This window comes from Ailuropoda melanoleuca, chromosome 1 (assembly GCF_002007445.2).
Source record: "Ailuropoda melanoleuca isolate Jingjing chromosome 1, ASM200744v2, whole genome shotgun sequence".
Classification (NCBI taxonomy): domain Eukaryota; kingdom Metazoa; phylum Chordata; class Mammalia; order Carnivora; family Ursidae; genus Ailuropoda; species Ailuropoda melanoleuca.
This window is the reverse complement of record NC_048218.1, coordinates 121,213,044-121,227,498: the sequence shown is the minus strand read 5'-3', so window position 1 is coordinate 121,227,498 and position 14,455 is coordinate 121,213,044. Positions and strand designations below refer to the sequence as shown.

General features: G+C 37.4%; 1 protein-coding gene and 1 pseudogene across 8 annotated transcripts in view; both read left to right on the top strand.

Moving 5' to 3' along the window:
• The window catches only part of SUGCT (succinyl-CoA:glutarate-CoA transferase), a 706,709-nt gene that overhangs the window by 205,028 nt on the left and 487,226 nt on the right, over nucleotides 1–14,455 (top strand). The window lies entirely within an intron of this gene.
• On the top strand, nucleotides 8,792–9,399 carry LOC105234809 (annotated as a pseudogene).

Genomic DNA, 14,455 nt, shown 5'->3' with positions numbered 1-14,455 from the left:
AATTGTCTTTCTCTGATTGACTTATTTCGCTTAGCATAATACCCTCTAGTTCCATCCATGTCATCGCAAATGACAAGATTTCATTTTTTGATGGCTGCATAATATTCCAGTGTGTGTGTGTGTGTGTGTGTGTGTGTGTGTGTGTGTGTGTGTGTGTATTTATATATATATACCACATCTTCTTTATCCAGTCATCTGTCGATGGACATCTAGGCTCTTTCCACAGTTTGGCTATTGTGGACATTGCTGCTGTAAACACTGGGGTGCCCGTGTCCCTTCGTATCACTACATTTATATCTTTGGGGTAAATACCCAGGAGTGCAATGGCTGGGTTTTAGGATAGCTCTATTTTCAACTTTTTGAGGAACCTCCATACTGTTTTCTAGAGTGACTGCACTGGCTTGCATTCCCACCAACAGTGTAGGAGGGTTCCCCTTTCTCTGCATCCTTGCTGACATCTGTCATTTCCTGACTTGTTAATTTTAGCCATTCTGACTAGTGTAAGGTGGTATCTCATTGTGGTTTTGATTTGTATTTCCCTGGTGCCAAGTGATGTTGAGCAGTTTTTCATATGTCTGTTGGCCATTTGAATGTCTTCTTTGCAGAAGTGTCTGTTCATGCCTTCTGCCAATTTCTTGATTGGATTATTTGTTCTTTGGGTGTTGAGTTTGATAAGTTCTTTATAGATTTTGGATATTAGCCCTTTATCTGATATGTCGTTTGCAAATATCTTCTCCCATTCTGTCGGTTGTCTTTTGGTTTGTTGACTGCTTTGCTGTGCAAAAGCTTTTTATCTTGATGAAGTCCCAATAATTCATTTTTGCCCTTGCTTCCCTTGCCTTTGGCAGTGTGTCTAGGAAGAAGTTGCTGCGGCTGAGGTCGAAGAGGTTGCTGCCTGTGTTTTCCTCAAGGATTTTGATGGATTCCTGTCTCACATTTAGATCTTTTGTCCATTTTGAGTCTATTTTTGTGTGTGGTGTAAGGAAACGGTCCAGTTTCATTCCTCTGCATGTGGTTGTCTAATTTTCCCAATGCCATTTGTTGAAGAGACGGTCTTTTTTCCATTGGACATTCTTTCGTGCTTTGTCAAAAATTAGTTGACCAGAGAGTTTTGAAGGTCCATTTCTGGACTCTTTATTCTGTTCCATTGATCTATGTGTCTGTTTTTGTGCCCATACCATACTGTCTTGTTGATCACAGCTTTGTAATATAGCTTGAAATCAGGCAGCATGATGTGCCCAGCTTTGTTTTTCTTTTTCAACATTTCCTTGGCAATTCAGGCTCTTTTCTGGTTCCATACAAATTTTAGGATTATTTGTTCCATTTCTGTGAAAGTAGTTGATGGTATTTTTTTGATAGGGATTGCATTAAATGTGTAGATTTCTCTAGGTAGCATAGACAGTTTCACAATATTTGTTCTTCCAATCCATGAGCATGGAATGTTTTTCCATTCTTTTCCTCAATTTCTTTCATGAGTATTCTGTAGTTTTCTGAGTACAGATTCTTTGCCTCTTTGGTTAGATTTATTCCTGGGTTTCTTTTGGTTTTGGGTGAAATTATAAATGGGATTGATTCCTTAATTTCTCTTTCTTCTGTCTTGTTGTTGTTGTATAGAAATGCAACTGATTTCTGTGCATTGATTTATATCCTGCCACTTTACTGAATTCCTGTATGAGTTCTAGCAGTTTTGGGGTGGAGTCTTTTGGGTTTTCCACTTAAAGTATCATATCATCTGCGAAGAGTGAGAGTTTGACTTCTTTGGTGATTCGGAAGCCTTTTATTTCTTTTGTTGTCCAATTGCTGAGGCTAGGACTTCTAGTACTATGTTGAATAGCAGTGGTGATAGTGAACATCCCTGCCGTGTTCCTGACCTCAGGGCAAAAGCTCTCAGTTTTTCCCCATTGAGAGTGATATTAGCTGTGGGTTTTTCATAGATGGCTTTTATGATATTGAGGTATGTACCCTCTATCCCTACACTGTGAAGAGTTTTAATCAAGAAAGGATGCTGTACTTTGTCAAATGCTTTTTCTGCATCTATTGAGAGGATCATATGGTTCTTGTTCTTTCTTTTATTAATGTAGTGTATCACATTGATTGATTTGCAGATGTTGCACCAACCTTGCAGCCCAGGAATAAATCCCATTTGATCATGGTGAATAATCCTTTTAATGTACTGTTGGGTCCTATTGGCTAGTATTTTGGTGAGAATTTTTGCATCCTTGTTCATCAGGGATATTGGCCTGTAATTCTCCTTTTTGATGGGGTCTTTGGTTTTGGGATCAAGGTAATGCTGGCCTCATAAAATGAGTTTGGAAGTTTTCCTTCCATTTCTATTGTTTGGAAAAGTTTCAGAAGAATAGGTATTAATTCTTCTTTGAATGTTTGGTAGAATTCCCCAGGGAAGCCATCTGGCCCTGGGCTGTGGTTTGTTGGGAGATTTTTGATGACTGCTTCAATTTCTTTGCTGGTTATNAAGTTTCAGAAGAATAGGTATTAATTCTTCTTTGAATGTTTGGTAGAATTCCCCAGTGAAGCCATCTGGCCCTGGGCTGTGGTTTGTTGGGAGATTTTTGATGACTGCTTCAATTTCTTTGCTGGTTATGGGTCTATCCAGGTTTTCTATTTCTTCCTGGTTCAGTTTTGGTAGTTTATGCATCTCTAGAAATGCATCTATTTCTTCCAGATTGTCTTATTTGTTGGCATATAGTTGCTCATAATATGTTCTTATAATTGTTTGTATTTCTTCGGTATTGGTTGTGATCTCTCCTCTTTCATTCACGTTTTTATGTATTTGTGTTCTTTCCCTTTTCTTTTTGATAAGTCTGGCCAAGGGTTTATCAGTCTTACTAATTCTTTTTTTTTTTTTTAAAGATTTTATTTATTTATTTGACAGAAATAGAGACAGCCAGCGAGAGAGGGAACACAAGTAGGGGGAGTGGGAGAGGAAGAAGCAGGCTCACAGCCGAGGAGCCTGATGTGGGACTCGATCCCATAACGCCGGGATCATGCCCTGAGCCGAAGGCAGACGCTTAACCGCTGTGCCACCCAGGCGCCCCACAGTCTTACTGATTCTTTCAAAGAAACAGCTCCTACTTTCGTTGATATGTTCTGTTCTTTTGGTTTCTCTTTCATTGATTTCTGCTCAGATCTTTATTATTTTTGTTCTCCTGCTGGGTTTAGGCTTTATTTGCTGTTCTTTCTCTAGCTCTTTTAGGTGTAGGGTTAGGTTATGTATTTGAGACCTTTCCTGTTTCTCGAGAAAGGCTTATATTGCTATATACTTCCCTCTTAAGACTGCCTTTACTCACCCCAAAGATTTTGAACAGTTGTGTTTTCATTTTCATTTGTTTCTGTGAGTTTTTTTTAGTTCTTCTCTAATTTCCTGGTTGACCCATTCATTCTTTAGTAGGATGCTCTTTAGCCTCCGTGTATTTTAGTTCTTTCCAACTTTCCTCTTGTGTTTGGGTTCAAGTTTCAAAGCATTGTGGTCTGAAAATGTGCAGGAGATGATCCCAATCTTTTGGTACTGGTTGAGACCTGATTTGTGAGCCAGGATGTGATCTGTTTTGGAGAATGTTCCATGTGCACTAGGGAAGAATGTGTATTCTGTTGCTTTGGGATGAAATGTTCTGAATATATCTGTGAAGTCCATCTGGTCCAGTGTGTCATTTAAAGCCCTAATTTCCTTGTTGATATTTTGCTTAGATGATCTTTCCATTTCAGTGAGGGGGGTGTGAAAGTCCCCTACTATTATTGTTTTACTGTCAATGTATTTGTTTGATTTTGTTATTAATTGACTTATATAATTGGCTGCTCCCATGTTAGGGGAATAAATATTTACAATTGGTAGATCTTCTTGTTGGATAGACCCTTTAAGTATGATATAGTGTCCTTCCTCATCTCTTATTAATAGTCTTTGGTTTAAAATCTAAATTGTCTGATATAAGGATTGCCACCCCAGCTTTCTTTTGATGTCCATTAGCATGGTAAATGGTTTTTTACCCCCTCACTTTAAATCTGGAGGTGTCTTTGGGTCTAAAATAAGTCTCTTGGAGACAGCATATTGATGGGTCTTGTTTTTTCTTATCCAGTCTGATACCCTTTGTCTTTTGATTGGGGCATTTAGCCCATTTACGTTCGGGGTAACTATTGAAAGATATAAGTTTAGTGCCACTGTATTGCCTGTAAGGTGACTGTTACTGTATATTGTCTCTGTTCCTTTCTGGTATATGTTACTTTTAGGCTCTCTTTTTGCTTGGAGGACCCCTTTCAATATTTCTTGTAGGGCTGGTTTGGTGATTGCAAATTCTCCTGTTGGATTCGCACGTGTTCAGAATGGTTTGATAACTATCTAGCTGAATTCCTGGTCTCCTACTCCTCTGCCATCTTGCTAGCCAACTGCATGTATCTTTTGATTTAGCCTTCAAAGTGACCGCCTGAGGTAGGTGTTATCTTATTTTACACATGAGGAAACTGAGGGTCAGAGATACTACCATCAATCACAGGTGAGCACATGAGTTTAACTCAAGTCGTCTGGCTCCATATTCTTTACTTTTTCTTTCTGTCAATTGGAGACAGAGACAGTGTTAGTCCATATTAAAGGGATCAGCACACATGTTATGGGAGAGGCAAGACTTGAAAACCTTAATGGAAAAGGCAAAATCTAGATGTGTGGAACTAGGGATGTCACATACTGCATGAGTGATACATTAACTGGATTCAGCCTGCAGATGAGTTTGGTATGACTATTCTGGTGTTTTTTAAAAAGTCTGAATTTGAATGCCTTCTGTAGAAAAAGCATTTTCTAGTCTCAGTCTTCATTAGTGTCCCATCTAACTGCACTCACTTATAAATATCTGCTCAGACTCTGATGTTCTTTGAATATGCAGTCCTGAGCCGAATGAATCACATGAACAAGAACGTGGAGAAAAACATGAAGGTGAACATAGCAATTTATCTGGGCTGAGCATAGGTTTTTATTTAGGGAACTTTGGTAGGAAATTATTAAGGACTGGCTTATGGATGCTGTTTGTCCCTGTATATCCCCCAACTGCTCCCACCTCTTCCATGAAATCTAGGTTGGATGAGTTGGCCACAGTCCCAGTGAGTAGGAATTATATTGGGTTCTACGAGGCTGAGTTCCTGAAATTTCAAGCTTAATTGAGGTAGGTCCAATTTCTTGGGGCAGCACTAGTGTAGACAGGGTCAAAAACCTGTCTTCTGAGCTTGGAAAAGGAATCATAGTAAGTGAGGTAAGGTCCTGAGTATTGTTCTGAACATTGGCTGATGTTACTAGTACAATTTTATGGGACACTGGAAGTATGTTATTTTATTGATAAATTTTTTAAGGGTCAGGAGAAGAGTAGAAAGGTGCAATCAGGTTTTTTTTTTTTTTTTTGCATATATGTAAGATTGTTTCCTGGGATACCTAATTAAGGTACAAGTCCCTTTGATTGGTTACTTTGTGGGGGACATTACTTCTTTTCTTCCAATGGACTTTTGAGCCTTTGGAGGAGAAATAAGGTTATGAGTAATTACCTATGTATATCTATGTCTGTATTTATATCTATGTCTGTATTTTGAAATTGTGAACTTCTTTTCCACCTCAGGGACTTTGCACATGCTTTATTTCCTGCACAGAATGTTCTTCTCCAATGGAGAAGATGGAACTGATTTGTTTTTATCCTTTAAATTCTTACCCTGTCAATACAACTATCCCTCCTTTGAGAGATTGTCTCTGACCCATCTAAAAAGTAAGTTCCTATCTAAGCCCTATCTAAAAAATAAGTTCCTTCCACCTTTTTTGTTTTTTATCTGTTGTTAATTTTCACCACAGCATTAATCAATTCATAATTTTTTGTCTACTTACATATTTGTGTAACATACCCTCATAGTAATGTACCTCACAGTATCTTCAGAGAATGTAAATTTTGTAAGGACAGGGATTATGAACCCAGAATCTAGTTCCACAACAGAATGGATCCTTAAATAAGTATCTGCAAATGAATAGATAGTTGGAATACAATTTAAGAAAAAATACGATGGGTATTGATAAGAGAATGTACCATAGATTCCCATGTCAGATGAAGGTATGGAAGATGCTTTTAAGGTATGTACTGTAACAGGAATTTAATGTGTAATAGCAACAGGGGATTTCATATATATATGATATATCTATGTATATATCTGATGAAAGTTTCATACTGCTGAAGTAGAATATTGATTAATTCTTTAAAAAATTATATAATGAATACACTTTGAAGGTAGAAAGTTTAAATGACAGAAAAGGCTGTAAAGAGAAAGTAGAACTTTTCCTTCCCCCAGTTCCATTTTTAGTTAATCACTATTAATACATTCTTACATATTTTTCTAGAAATTTTATGTGGTATATATCTGTCATTGGTTTTATTTATCTTTTTAGATAGTTAACTAGTTATCTACTTGTTATCAAAATTATTTTGATTATAATAGAAATATGGTTCTGCCATTTGCAATTTTCATTTAATATATCTTGGATACTTTTTCATGTGAACCCATAAAATCTTGTACATGGGTTAGGTACAGTTAGGCATCTGACTCTTGTTTTTCCAGTGAAGTCATGATCTCAGGTTGTGGGATCAAGCCCCCTGTAGGGCTCTATGCTCAGTGCAGAGTTTGCTTCTTCCTCCCCCTCTGCCCTTCCCCCAGCTTGCATGCACACACACAGCCTCTCTCTCTCTCAAATAAATAAATAGAATCTTAAAAAAAAATCTAGTTTATATATTTATAGCCACTTCATTTCAACATTATATAAAACTTTGTTTCTACAGCTCCGTTTTCTCCATATTCCTTTTTGCTGTGATTTTCATACAAATTTTTTCTTTATAATTGTATATCCATCAACATGGACTTATAATTATTGCTTTATGCAGATGTCTTTTAAGCCAGGAGGAGAAAAAAAAGAGTTACAAATGAAGATACATTTATACTGTCTTTTATATTTGCTTATGTAGTTGACTTACTGGTATTCTTTATTTCTTTATATGATTTTGAATTACTCTCTAATGTCCTGTCATTTCAGTTAGAAGAACTCTGTAGTATTTTCTGTAGGGCAGGTTGCTTCCAATGTATTTTCTCATTTTTTATCTTAATTTATCCTTAATATTTGAAGGATAGTTTTGCCCAATACAGGAGTCTTGGTTGACATTTTACTTTATTTTTAGCACTAATAAACAGGTCATCCCACTATCTTCTGGCCCCCATGGTTTCTTATGAGAAATCAGCTGTTAATCTTATTTAGGAGGTCCTCTATGTGATCAGTCTCTTCTCTCTTGCTGCTTTCAAGATTCTTTCTTTGTCTTTATCTTTTGATTGTTTGATTATGATATTTCTATGTGTGGAACTCTTGATTTATCCTACTTGGAGTTCACAGAGCTTCTTGGATGTATAGGTGGATTTTAAAAAAATATTTTCATCAAAGGTAGGGTGTTTTGGCTATTAATTCCTTAAATTTGTTTTGTTTTCTTTCTCTCTTTTTGTCTCTTCTTCATCTCCTCTTTCTATCTTTTCTTTCTTCCTCCTCCTTTTTCCTTTTGGATTCCCATTATGCCTATATTAGTACACTTGATTATGTTCCACAGGTCTCCGAGGGTCTTTAAATTTTTTTTTTTTTATTTTTTGTCTTTCTGCTATTCAGACTGGGTAATCTGAATTGACCTATCTTCAACTTTGCTTTATTTTGTCAGCTCAAATCTGCTATTGAGCTCCTCTAAGTGCATTTTTATTTATATTATTGTACGTTTCAACTTTAGAATTTCTATTTGGTTCTCTTTAAAATTTCAATTTCTTTATTGATATTCTTTATTTGGTGAGACATCGCTTTCATACTTTAGTTCAGAAGACATGGTTTCTTTTCATTCTTTGAAGATATTTTAAATAGCTGATTTAAATTTTTGTAGTGGGCTGAATGGTGGCCTTGATGATATATTCATGTCCTAATCCTTGGAGCCTACCTTGTATGGCAGAAGAGTAATATATGGCAAAATATGTGAATAATTTAAGAATCTTGAGAGATGGGAGATTATCCTGGATTATCTGGGGTGGCTCTAAATATAATCACATGCATCCTTATAAGAGATAGGGAGAGGGAGTTTTGAGATACACAAAATAGGAGAAAACAATGAAGATGGGGGCAGGGATTGGGGTGATATAGCCTCAGGCCAAGGAGTGCTGGCAGTCATCAGAAGGTGGAAGAGACAAGGAAAGGAATCTTCCCCAGAGACTCTGGAGAAAATGTGGATGCCAACCTCAGTTTCAGACTTCTGAGCTCCAGAACTATATGAGAATAAATTTAGTTGTTTAAACCCACGATGTTCCTGATCATTTGTTATGGCAGCCATAGCAAACTAATCAAGTCTGTCCAGTAATTCCAATGTCTTTCCTTCCTCAGGAATAGTTTCTGTAGATTGCTTTTTTCATTGTGAATGGCCATAAATTTTGTTTCTTTGTATATTTCATCTTCGTTGTTGTTGTAAATTGCACATTTAATATACTATGTGGCAGGTTTGACTCTTGCTGAGTCTTGGGGATGATGCACGTCAGGCCCAAAGTTGTTGACATGGTTCCCAGCCAGGTGACTGGGTTCTTGCTTTCAGCCTTTGGGCTGCTTGTATCTCTAACAATGTGACCAGGACGCTATCTGAGGCATTGGTGGGTCTTGGTTCTGTCCATCTGGATCTCAGCCTGGACACCATGCAGAGGGGATGAGGTTTCATTCTCATCCCATTAGCAGGTCTGGTGATTTTACAGTGAGATGCTGCTTTCTATAGGGATGCTCATTCTGTTGGGCACACAAGTCTATACCATCTTGACTGTCCAGCTCTTTGCATTCTTAAACCTACTACCTGTAGAAGCAGTATTTTAGCATATAGTTTTGAAAATACATCTAGGATATTTGATGACTTTCCAGTAAGATTTGGTTATAGACTTCAAGCTGAAGGTTTAAAGGGTTTTTTGACTAACTCAAAACCAGAGAATGCCTATGAACCCATAATGCCTCCACCACTGCAAGACAATTCACTGGCACTTTCATTGTGTTAATTAAAAGACTTGATTGTAATTTCGATGTAAAGGTTTTAAATGCACAGAGAGCAGGATACGAAGCAGCCATAGTTCACAGTGTTGACTCTGATGACCTCGTTAGCATGGGATCCAACAACACTGATGTGCTAAATAAATGGACATTCCATCTGTCTTCATTGGGGAATTATCAGCTAATTCCCTGAAAGATGAATTCACATATGAAAAAGGGGCCATATTTTCTTAGTTCTAGAATTTAGTCTTCCTTTGGAATGCTACCTAATCCTCTTCTTTATTGTAGTGCACATCTGTCTCAGCTTGATAGTCATTTTCATGAAGTAGGTGAATTAATGTTAAATATATTCAAAAAAATAGTATGGATGGTTCTAAAAATCATTGTATTGAGTGAGAGGAGCCTTACATAAAGGAGTACATATTGTATGAGTCCATTTATATGGTTGGGTCTGGGAAAGGTAAAGATAATCTGGGTAGAAAAATTGGAACAGTGATTGCTTCTGGGGGCTAAGAAAGGGTGAGGGATTTACTGAGAAGGGTATGAGGAAACTTTTTTGGGGTAAGTCATGTTCTGTATCTTGAGAGAGGTTTAGTTTGCACAGATTTCTATATACTTAAATTTTGTGCATTTCATTGTATAGAAATTTTACCTTAGGGGAAAAAAAACCTAAAAAAACATTAAACTCTAAGTAATGATACATACACTAAAGTATTTGAGGGGGGCAGATACTGATTATCTGCAACTTGCTATGAAATGCACTATAAAAAAATGAAGAGGAAAAGAGGTGTATTGATGGGTAGATAAAGGGATGGATAGGTAGGTGATAAAAATGCAGTATAATGCTAATTGTAGATTCTAGGTAGTGAATATATGGCTATTATAAACTTTCTTCAACTCTTCTCTGTATTTGAAATTTTTCATGTTAAAATGTGAATAAAGGATAGATTGAGGACTTGAAAAAAAATGTTTTGTGGCAAGTCCGAAAATCAGATTCTTCTCTCTCTTTAGGATTTGTTGTTGCTGTTTGCCTAATGGTTTTTCTGGCTAAATCTGTAAAGTCTGTGTTCTTTGTTGTGTGTGACCAGTGTTAGCCAGGTGACCAGTTAATGATTGGACAGAGATTTGCATAAATGCCTGGAACCAATAAGTTTCCCAGTTCCTGCTGAGGGGATCCGTGTGTGTGCTGGGCCATATGTCTTTCACACTCAGCCAGGCAGTTGACAAGTCTGCCTTCCTCTTCACTTCCTGCTTGCACAGAGCTTCAAGGTCAGTCACAGCTGAGAACCAGGGTCTTCTCAGCTCTTTTCTGAGCATGTGCACAGCCCTGGGCAAGCGAACAGCCTTATACATGTGAATGGACCTTTTAGATTTCCAGGAATATTTTCACGCTTTTCAAAGCTCCTTATGGACATTTCATTCCCTGAATTTCCCTTGATAAGCTTTTTGCTTAGTCTTTTGTTTGCCCTAATTGTTATCCATTGCCTCAGTTAGCAGTGATGTTACACAATTAACAAATGCCCCCAGAGACAGGGCTGTTCACACTGAGGGAAGCCTTCAGTAAAGGGTGCACTTGTCATGATGAGCAATGAGTAATGTTTACAGTTGTTGAATCACTATCTTGTACACCTGAAACTAATGCAACACTGTATGTTAACTATGTTGCAATTAAAATTTTAAAAAACTTAATAAAAAAGCCTTCCAAATGGGGTCTTCCAGATAGGTCAAATACTGACAATTATCTGTTAATGAGGCTTGGAAAGTTCCAACCCCATTCTGTATCCCCCAGTGGCTACTACACTGCTGTTTTTCACCGTGATTGCAGACTATTGATTTTCAAGGCTACTGTGTAGCTGGGAGCTGGGGGATGGGAACAGGTCAAGTTAAAATGCCATAAAGCTCACTGTTCTGTGATTCAGCTGTTTTTCTGGATTACCACAAGCCTTTCGTTAATTTTCAGAGTCCTGAAAAAGTTATCGACTATTTTTGCCCATGATTTTATTGTTATGTGGAGGAGAGGATTTTTGGGGTCTTTAGCCTTCCTTTTTTTTTTTGATGTCACTCCAACATGTGGCTTTTGGTTAAAGTGGTTGGTTTTTTTTTAAAGATTTTATTTATTCATTTTTTGAGACAGAGAGAGCGAGAGAGCGGGAGTGTATAAGCTGGGAGGAGGGGCAAAGGGAGAGGGAGAGAGAAAATCCTTAGGCAGACTTCCTGCTGAGCAGGGAGCCCGACACAGGTGATCCCAGGACCATGGGATCATGACCTGAGCTGAAATGAAGAGTCACACACTTAACTGACTGAGCCACCCAGGCGCCCCTTGGGTAAAGTGTGTTTAATGGATGGAGGGGAGAGACCTTCACAATAGTTTCACCTCACGACTTCACTATAGTTTCAGCATGATTTCTTTTTTCTTTCTCTTTTCTTTTTGCAAATCCCTGTTTCTGTTCCTTTTTTGCGGTAACGAAGAGTGTGTAGCCTGCCTCCTAAACAGGGAATTGCCAACTGGCTCATCCTTTGAGTCACGCTTGCTGTATTTATGGTTTACCTCTGGAGGGACTAGATGCTCTGCTTTCGAGTGGCATTACTGGCCTTTCCTCCCCCTCCTCCAACGTTCCTATTGGCCTTTTCTTTGGGTTGCATCTCATCCCCTAGATTCTATTTCATTCCTGATTGGGGAATATCAGTAAGAAGTTTCAGATTTTTCTGGATTCAGTTTCTCTCATCTCCACAGTGCTTCTTGACAATAATGAAAGGAGCCTAAGGTTGATATCCTAAATCTTCAGTCTTTTGTCTCTGATGGCACTTACCAAAACCCGTGGTGTTATTGCTGTCTTCCTCCATTTGACTGCTGCTTGCACATTTTCATTCTTTTTCCTTTTTGTATTTATTTTGTTAAGTTTTGGGGATAGAGGTTTAGTGATTCAGTTTCTTCTTTGTACTGACTTTTTGAAATGATACAGAATTATTTACTTTAAAATAAATAGCAAATGTCTGTCAAATGAGAATTTGGGTTTTAAAAAATAAATGTGTATGTAGACTTTTCTTTCTGGTTGTAGTTTGTTAGTGAGGCCAGTTGCTTGCTGTAGGTAGTCACACCTAGTTTGTGCCTCTGAAGCAATGCCATCTCCACGTAGGATATACTAATATTTCTTCTCACTAGGAGGAGTATAGTGGAACGTGTTGAGAAAAATGAGAGATAGAATCCATTTTGTATTAACTCTTTAAGTCAAGCCATTTGATTCTTCAAGAGTCAACTCGATTCTTATAATAGTATTATGCTGCAGGTCTGTATGACCCTGAATGTGGGTGGATATATAATATATAAATAATAGCAATGAGAAACTTTTGATAATATGTAAATTGTATTTTTAGTTCACTTGTGCAGGAATGTTATAAGGCAGTTGTATTATTTAGATTTGTTAGCCCAAGTCCTATAGTATGTTTTCTTTTGTTCACATGGATAAAATATTAAGAATATGTCATCTTTACAATTTTATGTTCTTTTAAACTCCAATTCCTTTTTAAAAAACCCCATCTACAAAACATTACCCGTTTTGCTTTTGTAAAGAACAAAATAACCCCCTCCCCACAAGAAACCCCTAAATTTATTGATTGGTTGTTCAGAACAAATAAAATTCCATAATTTTTAAATCAGTATGATATTATTTCCATGTCTCAGGAGACACCCTAGACCCAGTAGTGTTGTCCTACTGTGGATGTAATGAAATTTAATACCTTGAGGATTATATTGGCAAGTCCATAATATGTCATTCCCCTGTCTTTCTCACTGTACCAGATATCCTAATTATTAAAAAATCACAAACAGACACACAAAAATTCCATCAAATCAGATAACTACATAACATCTGGAAAAATGATTTTGGTTAAGGAACAAAACAGTGAGTGGTCTTTTTTTTCCATGCTAAACATTTGTGTTTATATTTATTTTACATTTTTTTCTTTGGACAGATTTATTTATTTATTCATTTTAGAGAGAGAGAAAGAGTGCACGTCTGAGGGGAGGGACAGAGGCAGAGGGGGAGGGAGAGAAGCAGACTCCTCCCTGAGCATGGAGCCTGATGCAGGGCTTGATCCCAGTACCCGGTGATCATGACCTGAGCTGAAACCAAGAGTCAGACGCTTAACTGACTTAGCCACCCAGGCATTCCTGGATAGTTATTTTAGAAGAGGTTGATGAACTGAACTTATTCATGTAACACATCATGCAAGTGCTGCTGATTTACATAGACCTGGAGTAAATGTAACTCCTACCATCAAGGGGGGGGTGGGTATTGTATAACCCTAGAAATTTCTTGAGTCTGGTAGTTAAGATATGGACTCTTATTTAATAGTGGTGGTATTATTTTTCAAAAAACACCTAAGATATTTTACATATAAGCACTGCCCTGTCGTATATTTACTTTCATATGTCCCTGGGTAGCCTGTTCTAAGAGTTTTATGGGCATGTAGCTTTTCTGATAGACTGAATACGTTTTTCAGGATCTTGCATAATCTAGTGACTCTCAGAATTATGTTGTCAGGAATAGAATTTTATTGCTTGTAGGTTTGCTCTTCACATGTTTATACTCTTCATATATTTATGATTAAAAAAGTGAAGAGCTATTTTTAGGTGGAAGGAAGTGAGCTTAGCTCATCTTATGTTGTCCCTTGAGAGAACATCACTCTCAAGGATTTGGCACTTCCACTCCACTTTATTGGATAGGAAGAGGTCATGGGTTACTAGTTTCAGTCAGTTTCTCCATTTTATGGAAAAGAATACTCCCCACGTGTTTAGAAGGGAGCGTGTGAAAGAAGATACAAAGCTTTGACTTTGTGTCTAAGATCATACCTTTAACTCGTAATTATAGTGCTAACAATAATGGCTTATGTGGACGTAGCGAGGAATAAAGTGTTACAGCTTATTAAGTCTACTATATTTGTGTTAATTCAGATATATTCATGAGATAAAGAAACCAGTAAGTTTCAAATGTTCATGTCAACTTGAGCATTTCAAAGTTTATTTCCTACTTCTTTCATTAGCTGTATCCTTAAGACAAATTGTAGTCTTTCCTTATTATTCACATAAAAGATTTGCATTTATAAAAGATGATTTCATTGATATTTCATTTAACTAATTAAATCTGTTTAATTTTTATTTGTTGATTTAAAAATCAAATATTAGGGGCGCCTGGGTAGCGCAGTCGTTAAAGCGACTGCCTTCAGCTCAGGGCGTGATCCCGGCGTTCCGGGATCGAGTCCCACATCAGGCTCCTCGGCTAGGAGCCTGCTTCTTCCTCTCTCTCTCCCGTGCTGTGTTCCCTCTCTCGCTGGCTGTCTCTCTGTCACATAAGTAAAATAAAATCTTTAAAAAAAAAAAAAAAA